The sequence below is a fragment of the Equus przewalskii genome, chromosome 13 (genome assembly GCF_037783145.1).
Source record: "Equus przewalskii isolate Varuska chromosome 13, EquPr2, whole genome shotgun sequence".
Taxonomy (NCBI): Eukaryota; Metazoa; Chordata; class Mammalia; order Perissodactyla; family Equidae; genus Equus; species Equus przewalskii.
In genome coordinates, this window is record NC_091843.1 from 22,668,041 (window position 1) to 22,682,020 (window position 13,980).

The following is a 13,980-nucleotide window of genomic DNA, read 5'->3' on the forward strand; positions in this document are numbered from 1 at the left end:
TTGTTCCCATTTTTATTAATTATGGGGTTTAGGGAATCCTTGTGGACTTCAGACACTAAAAGAAACCTTAAAATGTCAGCTGGTGAGAGATAAAGAGACACACAGACAGACTGATGGACTCATGTGCAAAGATATTGACCTGAAGTTGGAAACACTCACTGAACAGGGAAAGCACTAAGAAAATATCCAGATAAGGAGGAAGGGCAGGTACTAGGATGGAGTCCTATCCTACAGGTAGAATTTGCTATCAGGAAACACTAGAAATGACATAGGTTAAACCTAAATGTGTATAAAAATTACTTGGATAATCTTTCTCTTTATGCCTTTTACTCCCTGCTGGATAGAGCAACAGAGGACAAATATATTACAAGCTATGGAGGAACAATAACTAAACCAGTGTCTTTTTAAGACACAAAGTCTAATTCAGTAGGTCTTGGGTCCTGAAATTCCCAGGTCAAGCCAGTGTTGCCGAGTTCTAAGCATGCTGTAGACCCAAGTGGCTAATAAAATGGGAAATCTGTGAATAAGCAATATGAAAAGAGGCAGATAGATTGTGTTTCAGCCTAATTCAAGGCAGACGATCATGAGGAAGCATCTACTTATACATGTAACAAACGCTTGTAGATTCCTACTTTGTGAAGCATATATGTTGTAAGCTATATTCTCTAAACATAAAGCAATGAACAAAACTGAATTGCTTCTGCCCCACAAACCTTGTAATCCAATGCGAGACTATAATTTCAATCCACTGGTAGACAACAGGTGAGATAGGCAGGTTTACAACAGGAATTCAAGCATTCCACTCCACATGGAATACCCACATCGAGTCCCTCAGCAATGTCTCCACTCCCATCTACCAAGTCGCCCATTACTGCTGCCCATGTCACATCACCATCAACTCTTTCACCTGGACTGCACAAACAGCCCCTTAACTGTCGCCAAGCTTCTTTTTCTTCCCTGCTTCCAGTTCACTTTCCCTCAACAGGTAGAAGCAGTCTTTTTTTTAGTGTAAATTAGAATTCTGCTTCTATCCAAGGTGGGGTAACAGAGAATAGGTTTACCCTCCTGCTTGAAACACATAAAAGATAAAATACATGAAACAAAGGTTTTGAAGACACCAAACAGCAGGCAACAAAAGACAGTGATCCCTGAGAGATGGGAAAACAAATGATGCCAGCCCTGTGATTCCCCAGCTGTCTTGAGACAGTTTCCAGGCAGTGGCTCAGGAAGGGGAACCCACGCAGAGCCCGATGGACTCCCTGAGTTGAGACAGAGCTGAGTCTGGGGAGACCAAGGCAGCCGGAATATAGAGAGGTGAGAGCTGGACAGGCAGAAAACCTGGATTTATGCACAAAGTCCCCTTCCAGCATCAGCAGAGTACTGATCAGCAGCTATACATGAGAAAACTATCGGTGGCCAGGGGGAAAACACCAGAAGGATTAAGTAACACTTCCCTATGATCATCACCTGGGAATTCAGGCCCACCCCAGGCCTACTGAATCCAAAACACTGAACACGGGTCCCGGAGATCTACGTTTTAACGTGCTCTCCAGGTAATATTCGGATGTGCACTCAATTTTAAGAACAACTGTCCTAAAACAGTGATTCTCAACCCTGACTGAATACTACAATCACTTGAGAGACCTAAAAAATCCTTATGCCTAGGCCCCATCTAGAGCACAAATCAATCACTGATTCAGGCTGGGTGTGGCCTGAGAATCTGCATTTCTAACAAGCTTCTGGGTGATGCTGAAGCTGCTGGTCTAGCCACCACTCTTTGAGAACCACCGGTCCAGGGTTTGACAAGGGGTGAAGCCTGCCATTGGAAGCCAAGTAGTTCTATCCAGGGAGAGAAGAAAGACGTCACAGCTAGGAAATCAGACAGAATCTGACGGACTCCCTCAAACCCCTCTAATGATGGGGAAATCACTACATTCCAAAATATCCTATTTGGGGACAACTCTAATTATTAAGAACTTCCTACATAGTGAACCAAAATCTACCTCCCTATAACCTTTCAGTTGTTAATCCTTATTAAGGCCTTTTGCTTTTTCTGACTTCATTTTTCTCCCCTTTGAAAGGATTAAACCATAACTGCTACCAAGCTGCAGTTAATTATTTCCGTAAGATGATGATGTTTGTTTTGTGAGTTTCCTAATATTCTGGACCCATTAGGACTGTGGAGCTCAAACTTTAGCGTACATAACACACACATGGGAACCTGCTAAGAATGCAGACATTTGGGCTCCCACCCCCAGAGCCTCTGATTCAATAGTCTGGTGTGGGGCACAGGTATCTGTAGATTGATAAGTACAAGAGCACTTCTGATGCTCTAGGCCACATACTGGGACCTCCTACCCTAGGATCTTACTCTCAAGTTCAGTATCCAATGAGGCATTCTTTTCAGAATGAATCCTTCCCATCATTTTTTACACAAAGATATAGCATCCTAAGGCCTCCCCATCTAAATGCTGAATAGTCTGATAAAATCTCTAGGTACAATTCCGCCAACAAGGGCCCTGCTGTTTCCAGGTGGGCTGGGTATGAGGATGACTGCTGAGGTCTATACACACACAAGGTCTCCCACCATTCGGGAAGGTCAGGCCCCCTCCTGCTTCACTGGCTGACTAAGATCCAACAGGCCAATGGCTTTGGTGGCTGATGAAAATTGTATTCATTTTCTCCCACCTTTTTCCAATGGTTTCACCTTTTTTTTCCTCCTCAGTTCCTGTCCCTCTTCTCTTTATCCTCGAATAATGACAAGAGCTACTGTTTGTGGAGCCTCTATATCAATAGCTGGCACCACACTAAGAACGTTACATACTCCGTCTCACTTAGTCTCCACGATCACCTAGGAGTTGTCCTTGTTTCACAAATAAGAGAAATGCCAACCTGCTCAGGGTCACACAGCTAGTGACTGACAGCACTCATCCCTGATCCTAAAGTTCCTGACCGCATAGCCTATTCTTTTCTTCCCTCTACTCTTCTTTCCTTTCAAGGCCTTCTTGCTCCGCTCTTCTGCATCACCTTGATTTGTCTTTCTCCAGTCCCTTTCCACCAGTCATGGAACAGAATTCACTGCCGTGGCTACAGCAAGAGCTCAAAGCTTAGACATACAGGGTATTTCAAACACACATGCACAAGACAAAAAGCAAACAAGCTACCCCAGGTTGTATGTGAGTGCCTGTGTCATGGGCCAGGGTGGGGGTCTACATCCTGTGGACATTTGGGGCCCCACAGCAGGGATAAGTGAAAAGCCAGTGGTTGGAGATCCTGAGACTTTGACTGGATCTTGTCTGACACCCTCATCCTTGCTAAAACACAGTCCCAGCCCGAGCAGCCTGCCCCAAGGGTGTATTTCCTGCTTGCCAAGCTGAAGAATCCTTGGCCCTCCAGGAGGGGCTCATCCACAGCAGGTACAGTTATTTGGCACCAGAGAGGGCAGCCTGGGTAACAAGAGTCAGCAACAGGAGTTCAGGGGCAGAATCCTCCCCAACAGCTCACCTGGCCCAAGTGAGGGTGGCGTACAGAGACATTTGGCAGAAGAGTTTCCCATCAGCTCCACGCCAAGAAGTCAAGGCCATGCTGAGCAGAGCATCCCTCAGCTTTCGTCTATAGCGATTCAGGTACCTTCCAGCAGTGGTTAATGGTTAACGACCTATTCAGCTTACTCAGGGTGGTCAGAGCCCAGACTCACAGAAAGTTAGCTACAATTCCAGCAATCACTGCCCCTGGAGGAGTTAGAGTCTTGTTGGCTACAAGTGGAGCTCTCAGACCTTCCAAGAATTCCTTTTTTCTGGGAAGCCCTAGGAGCTATAGATCAGAAATATTTTACATAGAAACCATTCAGAATACATGAAAGCATACAATTTTTTTCTTCCAAGTAGCAAACATTAGTATATTTCATATGGGAGGGGAAAATGTCCACTAAATGCAAAGATTTCTCTGTGAACTCAAAGCAGATTTCAAATGGCTACTGAGCAGTACAGCTAGGAACAAGGGTGAATCCATGGGCAGTTTAAGACTTAACCCTGGAAAGCAATTTTATAACATCTCACCTTAGCTCAGCTAAGGGCAGGTACTTCCCAGACCACATTGAAGAATTAGTTAGTGTTGGCATACTGCAAAGATGACTTCGTATTCAAGACCTACCTGTATGACTTTGGACAAGTCATTAATTTCCCTAATCCACAGCTTCCAAGTTTCCATAGAAGGGATGCTAACCCCTGTCCCATTAGTCTCAAAGCTTCTTGTACCCATAGGGAAACGTAACGTAAACCACTTGAGCATAAACAGTGAATGCCACTTAGATTTTGACATCATGTGTTTCTTAATTAAGCCCTAAAGGGGTGTGGTCATATTATCCAGAGAAACAGAACCAATAGGAGATATATATGGAGATTTATTATAGGAATTTGCTCACACAGTTATGGAGGCCGAGAAGTCCCACAATCTGCCATCTGCAAACTGGAAAACAAGGAAAGCCAGTGGTGCAATTCAGTCTGGGTCTGAAGGCCTGAGAACCATGGGTTGATGGCATAAGTCCCACTGTGAGTCTGAAAGCCCAAGAACCAGGAGCACCGATGTCCAAGGGCAGGAGAAGATGGATGTCACAATTCAAGCAGAGAGAGAACAAATTTTCCGTTCCTCCTTCTTGTTCTATTTGGGCCCTGAAAGGGTTGGATGATACACACCCACAGGGATGAGGGCATCTGCTTTACTCAGTCTATGATTCAAATGCTAATCTCTTCCAGAGACACTCTCACAGACACACCCAGAAATAATGTTTTACTAGCTATCTGGGTGTCCCTGAGCTATCTGGGTTCAGTCAAGTTGACACATATAATTAACCATCACAGGAGGAGACTTTCCATATTGGTCTTGGTGTCTTCCATGCCCACAACCCCATCTAAAGAAAACTTCCCTGCTCAACACCTTTAATGATGGGGCAGCCACATTCCATATCTACTACCCCCATCACTATCTTCCAATGACTTTGGCTGGACCAGAGTGACACATATGTCCCAAAGCAGCCAATTCATGAGTTGGTTGATGGCCCTGCATTCTCATGAGAATAGAAACTTCTTGCCAGTCTCAGGAATTTGAAACAGGGAACAAAGGGAGGACAATCGAGCCATTAGGGAAAAAAAAGCATCAGGAAGCAGAAACCATGAAGGGAAGAACCGTGGTAGAGAAAAATGGTGGCAGGTTTGGAACACAAATAGTAATGGCAGGAAAGACACTCAGAGAAGCAGAGGTGGAGAGAAGATCTCATTCGAGTTAACGATGAACCGTCCAAGTGCAGATCCACCAACACCCACTGCCAACGTCTCCAAAGTGTCTTTAATCTGGTTCCTGTCTCCAAGAAGCCAGATGACACCATGGTTTCTTCTCCTGCATTCCTGTGAAACCATTTCCTGTATTACCACGTGTCTCCTTTCCTAAGCTAGGTTTCCATGCGTCTCTGTCTCTTGCAGCCAGGAGAACTTAACTCATGTGACATTAAACATCTACGTATGTGACGTTCTGGTCAGATGTTAATGTGACAGGTACTAAGGGGGTCTATCCTCAGTAATAACTTCAAATCCTGGCCATTTTGCTGTAAGTCTTCACAACTTCAGGCAAGAGAAAATCTTGCTGACCCTTACCCTTTCAGTGTCCTCCCAGGCTGCAGGTGGGACTTGTCTAAGGAGCTTAGACATGAGCACTTCTAAGAGGGGAGGTACTGATTTGCATAACAGTTATACTAGAGCTTCAACTTATTCCCTTTTCCCCAGAATGCATCATGCCCTTTTTAAAAAAATAATCAAGGAAAGGGGCCTTTAATGATCTTTACTTTCTCCTCTTAGTTTAATGCAGGCAACGAGGGAGATGAGAATTCGTGGACTAAGCAATTTGCTGGAGTGGCTATTAAAGTGATGTACGGAGGGGACAGCAGCAAAACCTGCTTAATGCTCAGAAACACCTGCTGGGAAATATTTTTTCTGCATAGGTTGCAAACAGCATTAAAACAATTTTCTTCCCCTTCACAAAAGAGGAGGAGGTGTGAGAGGGCAGCTGTGTTTCTATGGGCTAGCCTCGTGGAACAGAACTGGAGAGAATTAAGAGAGAGGCCAGGGTAAGGAGAGCAGGCAGGGGTCTCTGGCTAACTTCGGGCTGAGAGCTCTGCTGAGCTGACCCTTGTTCTGCAGTTCTGAAGGGGATTTCTGACTCAGGCCACGAATTCCCACTTGGCCGCCCTCATTTCTGAGTCTTAGAGGATTTCAGAGTGCCCTCTCAGCCTCAGTTCCCTACAGCTGGCATGGCAAAGGCACTCCATGGAGTACAGGCAGTGAGGAAAAGACATATCTGGCTCCCCCTCTCTGGGGAGGTCACGGGCTGACATTCCACTTCTGTCCATTCCTCCTTCCCTAGTTCAGGGTCTGAGCTTCTTTCAGCAGGATTATTCTGGTGGCCGCCTAGCTGGTCTCTCCACCTCCCATCAATTTCTCCCTCTTCCCATCAGTTGTCCATGCTGGTGCCTTAAACATCTAAAATGAAACAGATCCTATCGGGCCAATGTCCAGAAACTTCTGTGCCTTTCCTTTCAGCCACAGAATTAAGTCCTAATCTCTCAGCCCTGCTTGCCACAATCTGACTCCAAGCCACTGATCCATCTTTAAATCTTCCTTTATGCTCATGCCATCCATCTACACTCTACAGCTCATGATTCCCTAAGCCCTCCTGGAGAGTCCCTCCCTCTCTGCCTTTGCTTGCAATTTGTTCTCCCAGGAGTGCCTTTTCCTGCCTAAAGGATTCTAAATCTCAAGCCCCAGGAGACTCAAAGAATAGTGACACCATGGACATAAACAGGACATTTGGAAAGGAAAGTAACAAGTTCAGATTCACATAATGTTGAATTTGAGGTGATATTGGGGCTTCCAAAAAATGTTCAAGGCACTGGGGAAATATTTAACAGACCCCAGAAGGAGAGTCAAAGCCAGTGATACAGATTTAGGAGTCGTTGTCCAGAAGACAATAAGGAGTAAAACCATGAATTTTATTATGTTTGCTAAGGTAGTAGGTGATTTTGAGATGGTTCATTTCTCTCCCAGCTCTGAGATTCTTTTTTATAGGCAAGGCACTTGTTTCACATATTTCTCTTCTCAAAATTTCATTGGCCTAATTGTGACCTCAGGAGAACCTGAAAATTAATCACTTATTGATGAAGAAAGGGTGATAGATGAGCAGCCACACCGGTGAGACATTTCATGAATTATGCTAACCTTCATAGTCCAAGACGGACGCCTCCTTTTGGGGCACCCACGAGGGTGTCATACACAGCCGTACATACAGCAGTAAATTTCATTTTGCTTTGCATCTGCTCCCCAGAACACACAACCTTCTCCCTCATCATGTCCTACTTGCAGATAATTGCACCAACACTGTAAACAGTATTCTTAACTTTGAACTTTTCCACCTCCTCAAATTGCTATCCCCTCAATGGAAATAAGTAAAGAACAAAATGGCTCTCATGAACGCTTATCCAAGCTAGGAAAGTTTCCTTTAGTTTTTCATCGTTAGCACACATAAAGAGGTTGCATCAGCCGTAATAGACAAGGTTATTGACAACCCCAAAAGCTCAGTGGTGCTCAAAAGCATTTCTCACTCATGCTACATGTCTATCAACGGTCAGCATCAGCCCTGTTCTTAGTCATTTTATTTGGAGACTGAGGGTAACAAAGCAACCTCTTGCTGAGATGTTGGTTTCATAGCACAGGGGGAAAAAGTGTAAATCAAATAAGGGCTCTTAAAACTTCTGTGCAGAAATAACATGTCACTTGTGCTTGCAAATGACATAGTTCACTTCTGTTCACCTTTCATTGGGCAAAAGCAAATCACATATCAGTGTGACAGGGATATATAATCCTTCTACAGGAGGGGCAAGAAACATCGTGATCAATAATACAATGTACCTGCAAGGGCAAACATCATATAATGCCAGTGTTTGCCCTCTTATTTCTGCATAGTTTAAGTGTATCTGTTTAAATCAGTAGCCACAAACTTTAATACCTGTAAGGGTTAGGAAGGGCATATAAATAGGTGAATGGGATGAAGTGGGGTAGGGGGACAATAGGGAGTAGTGAGGCTTGAGACAAACAAGAAAGAGCACTCCCTGACTCAGGAGCATTCAAACACAATTTCTTTTTAAATAGCCCAAACAAACCATATTATTTGCAGACCAGTTTATGACTCCTGATTTAAATAGAGAATGGTTCTTCTGAGGGAAGAATAATTATATTTTGATGACAGACAAGAATATATGTATTACTTGATGAATAATTTGTTGCATGTCTATTATATTTTAGGTACTAGGACAACCACTTCACAAATACTAACTCGAACCTCCACACAATGCAGAGTTGTCTGCTCTTTGACATTTAAATAAAATTGACCCAAGACCTCTATTCCATATCCTCTAAGAAAGTCATTGACCTCCTCAAGATTTCTATGAACGCTTAAGGTTTATGTTCTCATTTTCACTTCTGCTTCTGAGTTACTTGCATGGAACTCTCAATCTCATTAGCATCACATTTCATCTTTTCTCTCTGCCAAGGCTGTCACAGACATGGAATTCAGCTTCCTTTCCTTGACTTTCCCCACAACCACTCACACAGCATTTGATGGAAGGTTCAGAGGGATGGAAAGGAAGGACTGTATCACAGCAACACAGACAACCTATCAAACTCTCCCCTTCCTAAATGCCATCTAACCACGTGTTCAATGACCTCCTATCTCCAACCCCCAGCCGTGCTGTCCAGTCCGATTTACCCCTACTCCCACTCCTCTCTTTTTCCCTCTCCACCCCTAGATCTATGCATTTCTTCTACAGAATGGTTTAACTATCCCTTTGTTTTGCTGTCTCATTCAGAGGTTGCTCTGTCTACATGGGTCTCCAAATAAAATGGAACAAAGCTGATGCCAACCATTAATAGGCATGTAGCAAACTAGGAAAACAGAGTCTACGTTCCACACTCCCAGAGCCATCTTCTGATCTTTTTCTAAACAAAGAAAGTTCCCTCCCTAAGAGGAGCTCTGGGTACAATTGTTAAAATAAAAATCCTCACTCTGTTACACTGACAATAACCTTTTGAGGTAGATTTTATCATTCTTATTTTACAAGTGAGAACCTGAATCGAATATTATAGGTTCGAATTGTTTTCCTTGATGTTAACCACATTCCCGACACCTACCCTAGTCAGTCCTGAGCCTGTGGAACATGTTACAGGAAGAAAGACTCATTCTTCTTTATTATAAGCACAATAGTGGATGAAGTAGGAGGGTGCCAATATGGCAGACACGTTCAAATATTAGGGAGTTCCATAAGAGTCTTTGTACCTCTACAATTCCCCTTGAAGACATTTTCCCCTTTTGTAAGGATAAATCATCTCTCTGAACTGATCTGAATAAAACTCTCTAACTTTAGTAAAGTGCACTGCTTTGGAGTGAGATGTTAGTCCCTTGACACCTCCACAGAAAAGCCAGCATCATCGTATAAGCACCACATGCGTCAAAAGCCCAAGAAAAGAGACCTAAGGGTGGCATGGCCACTAATGGTAGGATGATGATAGGCTACACTGAGGCTCACCATGTCTCAATGCAGAAAGCCTCATAAAGACACTGGGCTATAGGACTAGGTCGCCGGTCCAGCCCTCTGGGCAGAACCTCTGGCAGGAGTCCAGCCTGACCACCACTATCACATCCTAGAATCCAAGTTTATTGCCATCTTTCGCTATGTTAGGTGATTTCCAAGTTGTTACATGAACTAAATCTTGTATTCATTTGTTTATTCAACTAATATTTATTGTGCACCTACGATGAATAGGTTCTGTTCTAAGCACTTGGGAAACATTAGTAAAAACACAAAGATCTCTACCCTTGAGAAGCTTTTATTCTGGTGAATGGAGACAGATAATAAAAAATAAACATAAGTCAATTATATAGAATATTAGAGGATGACAAGTGCTATGAAGAAAAAGAAAATTGGTCAGGGAAAGGCTATTTTTCTCCTATCTTCTCTGTAGGAAAATGCTAGAAGTATGTGTGTTAGCCCAGAGTTTCTTCACCTTGGTAATACTGACATTTTGGACTGGATAAATCTTTGTTGTGGGGGCTCTCCTGTGTATTGTAGGATGTTTAGCAGCATCTCTGACCTCTACCCACTAGAGGCCATTAATACACCCCTTCCCCCAGTTATGACGACCAAAATTGTCTCCAGACAATACCAAATGTCCCCTAGAGGGCACAATCACTTCCAGCTGAGAACTACTGGGTTAGAGACAGTAAGGAGTCCGGTCTTCAAAGCAAGTACTCGAGGTCAGTGCAGACCCTTACAGCTAGTCTCCTGCTCACAGAGGTTTGCAAACTGGCTTTACCGTCAACCAGCTGTATGACTTTGATTCAGTTTCTCAATCTCTTGGAACATCTTTCCCTACCTGTAAAATAGGGATAACAGTGCTTTTCTTGAAGATTGGTTATAAGAATTAAATAAATGATGTAGACAAATCACCTACTACACTTTACCAACAAAGAATTAATAAGCCTTTCCAGCTCCAAATTATCAACTAGTAGATCACTTTTTCCTCCCGGTGATCTTCTGATGAAGATAAGCAATTAGTTTTGTTCCATTTTATAAGACAAACCTAGACCCTGATAGATGAAACAGTATGTACACAGTGACACCATTAGTAAATGGCAGAGTTAAAACAAACCAACCAACCTGGAGGCCTCGGAGTCCTGATTCTATATGCCTTCTCACTGACTGCACCACCTCCCTCATTTTAACTTACTTGCAACCATTTAAGAACATGCATGCCACACAGAGCAAAAAGCGTAGTAGTACAGGAAAACATTTGGGTTATGACAGTTGTTCTTGGAAATTGATTAAACTCACATGACATTGATTGATATACTTTGGCGTGCCTTTCCAGCAAACTTCAGGAGAAAAAACTTCCATCAAATGAGCTCCAGCCTGACCACCTCTTTCCAGCACCGTGAACAGCATGGAAGCCCAGATCAAAGAACATCTTATATGTGGCCTTTCCTTGTCCCACTAAATGTCACTGAGGCAGAGCTAGTGGCACCCTATACCCAGGCTTTCCTTACCAGATCCTTGCATCTCAGAAGCTCAGATACAAACGAGATTCAGAAAACCAAATGAACTAAGAAGAGGAATAAAGGAGAAAGACTGGATTAGACCATGGCCAACATCTTTGGGCAAATGCACACATCCTCCTGTTGCCATTTTAGCAAGACCACGGACCTCTCAGAACACTAATTCCTCTCTGGATCACTGCTTCCCAGAGCAATAACATAAATCCATCTAACATTTAAGCAAAAGGATATTGAGCTTGGCAGATCAGCACAGTGTATGTTTGCCTCCTGGAGTGATAAGGTCACCCATTCAAGACCCACTAGGAAAGGAGGGTGGAAGTGCAGAGAGCCACACGTGAAGCGGCCAGACCTAGTACAGAGGGTGCAGATACCCTTTGAAGCAACAAAGAATAACTGAGGAGAAGCAAGCCAGAGCCTTCGAGGAAACACAGGCTTGACGTGTCCAGCTGTCATTAAGAAATGCAAAAAGTTAACAGGTCACAACGCATCCTGGTATTGTAGGGACATAACTAGGGGCATTCTTAGGTCTGGAACCCCCAAAGAAGCAGGTTTGCAGCCCTAAAACATTGATGTTCAACGGCTCAAATCTGACCAGGTGATTCTTGCATGTTAGTTCACAGCCTTCTGAATCTAACTGCACCCAACTTTTCACACAAAACACCCATGTTTCCATCATTACATATATCCTGGAAGCCGATCAAAACCTCTCAAAGAATACATGAGGAAACAGACATCTACTCACCTTGTTGACAGGAGCACAAATTGGTCCCATCTTTTTGGAGGGCAACTGAGCAATATTTAGCAAAATGAACATAATATTTCATTTGGAAATTTCACTTTTAGGGATTTATCCAAAAGACACACTCATACATGGGCAAATTTATGCTCACAAGTTTATTTATTGCAATGTTTTTTGTGATAGCCAAAGACCAAGAACATTTGAAATGTACATCAAAAAGGAATCTGGTTAAAAACGCCAGTGGAATATGAAATAGCCATTAAAAAGAATGAGGCAAGTGTACAGGTGCTATGATGAGACAGATGATCTCCAAAATGTAATGTTAAATAAAAAAAAATCAAAGTCCAAGACAGTATCATAGCATGCTTTATTTATGTAAAAACAACCAAAAATGGGATATATGCATGTTCATATATACATATATGTACAAACACACACATACACATATGTATACATACACACACTCATATCCATGTATATGCATATAATTTCTCTAGAAAGATACAGAACGGCATACAAGGATACACAAGGTAACAATAGCTGCCTTCCAAGAATGGAAGGAGAAATTTCCTTTCGGTTGTTTGAATATTTTACTCTTCGCAGATGTTGTGATAGATAAGAGAAAAAAATCTTAACATAGATTATCTTGTAGGTTTCATAAGCATGGTTGCCTGCCAAGACCTTCAAATCTATACGTCTAACAACCTCCAACCCTGCCTGGAGGTATTACAGGGATCAAGGAAGCCCTGCAAATAAACATTATTAACTTGCATCATCTATGTATGTAGGATACAGTTTTGCACATTATCCACTGTAATTTTTTTCCATTCTAAGTTTATTAACCCGGACACCTCATCACCCTTTTGAGCCACTTCAGCACACCATTTGTTTGCAGTGAAAACTAACTTTAAATTAGCCTAAGAAAGTACAATTTAGAAAGGTAAATCCACTCACCTAGGGACAACCTGTTCAAGTCAAATGCAAGGGGCTTATTGGAGCTGATGATGTACTTTGAAAATCAGAGGGAAGGCAAACCATGTGAACACACTTCATAGTTGGCTGGTAAAACAGACTTGTAGTTTGGGGTGCAGCTTTGGGTAGGAAACCTTCCCTGGGACCCCCAGCCAAACTGATTGGGGCTCCACTTCTGTGCTCCCATGGTGCCCTCCAGACACCACCTACCACGCTGTGCTATAATGCCTGTCTACACAACTGTCTCCCGCACTAGACCACGAGCTGTGCAAGTTCAAGGGCCACGTCCTCATTGTTTCCCCAGCCACTCACTCAGTATGTGGCAAACAGAAGGTGCTTAATAAACATTTACTAAATTGACTGCAGCAGTTTCCCAGCAACACATGAAGTTCTCATCAAGTTCACTCCAGGTGCCTGTAACCTCTGTACAATATTGAACATTGCTACCTTTTACGGCTGTGTATCTTTTTGTGTCTGACACAGAGAGCTATAACTGATAGAATGCACAGGCAGAAGTTTGAATCATTAAAGCTGTGTAACCAGCAGCAAGTTACTGCATCTCCTGGAACCTGTTTTGTATCCATGAAACAGAGATGATATCACCCCCCTTGCCAGATTGAGGTGAGGAGTAAATGAGCTTACGTGTGCAGCATGCCTTGCACGTGGCAGCCACTAAATAAGTGGTAACTGTTACTATCTTTTCCTTTATCTTCCAAGTCTGAAAGGTGAGCCCCTCCAGAGTAGGTATTCTCTTACCTTGCTTCCTCCACTTGTTCACCGTGGTACCTGATGCTTACTGAATGTTCAACAAATGAGAGCAACTGTATACTTTGCATACTATCGGACATAGGTTGGGCCCAGGCTTTAGCTGATTGTATAACTGAGTGCTCCTGGGCAAGTTACCTCGCCTATGAGTCTCAGTTTCTTATCAGTAAAATGGGTATGCTAACGCTTATCTCATGGAGTCTGGGCAAAGATGAACTGAGATGATACATTCAAAGTATGCAAAACCTAGCACCTAGTGTCAGTAAACAGTAGCACTTATCACTTAGAATGAAACAGAAAACCCTCTGCACACTGGAGCTGTGAGGCACGAACACAGCTCATGTTGCTAT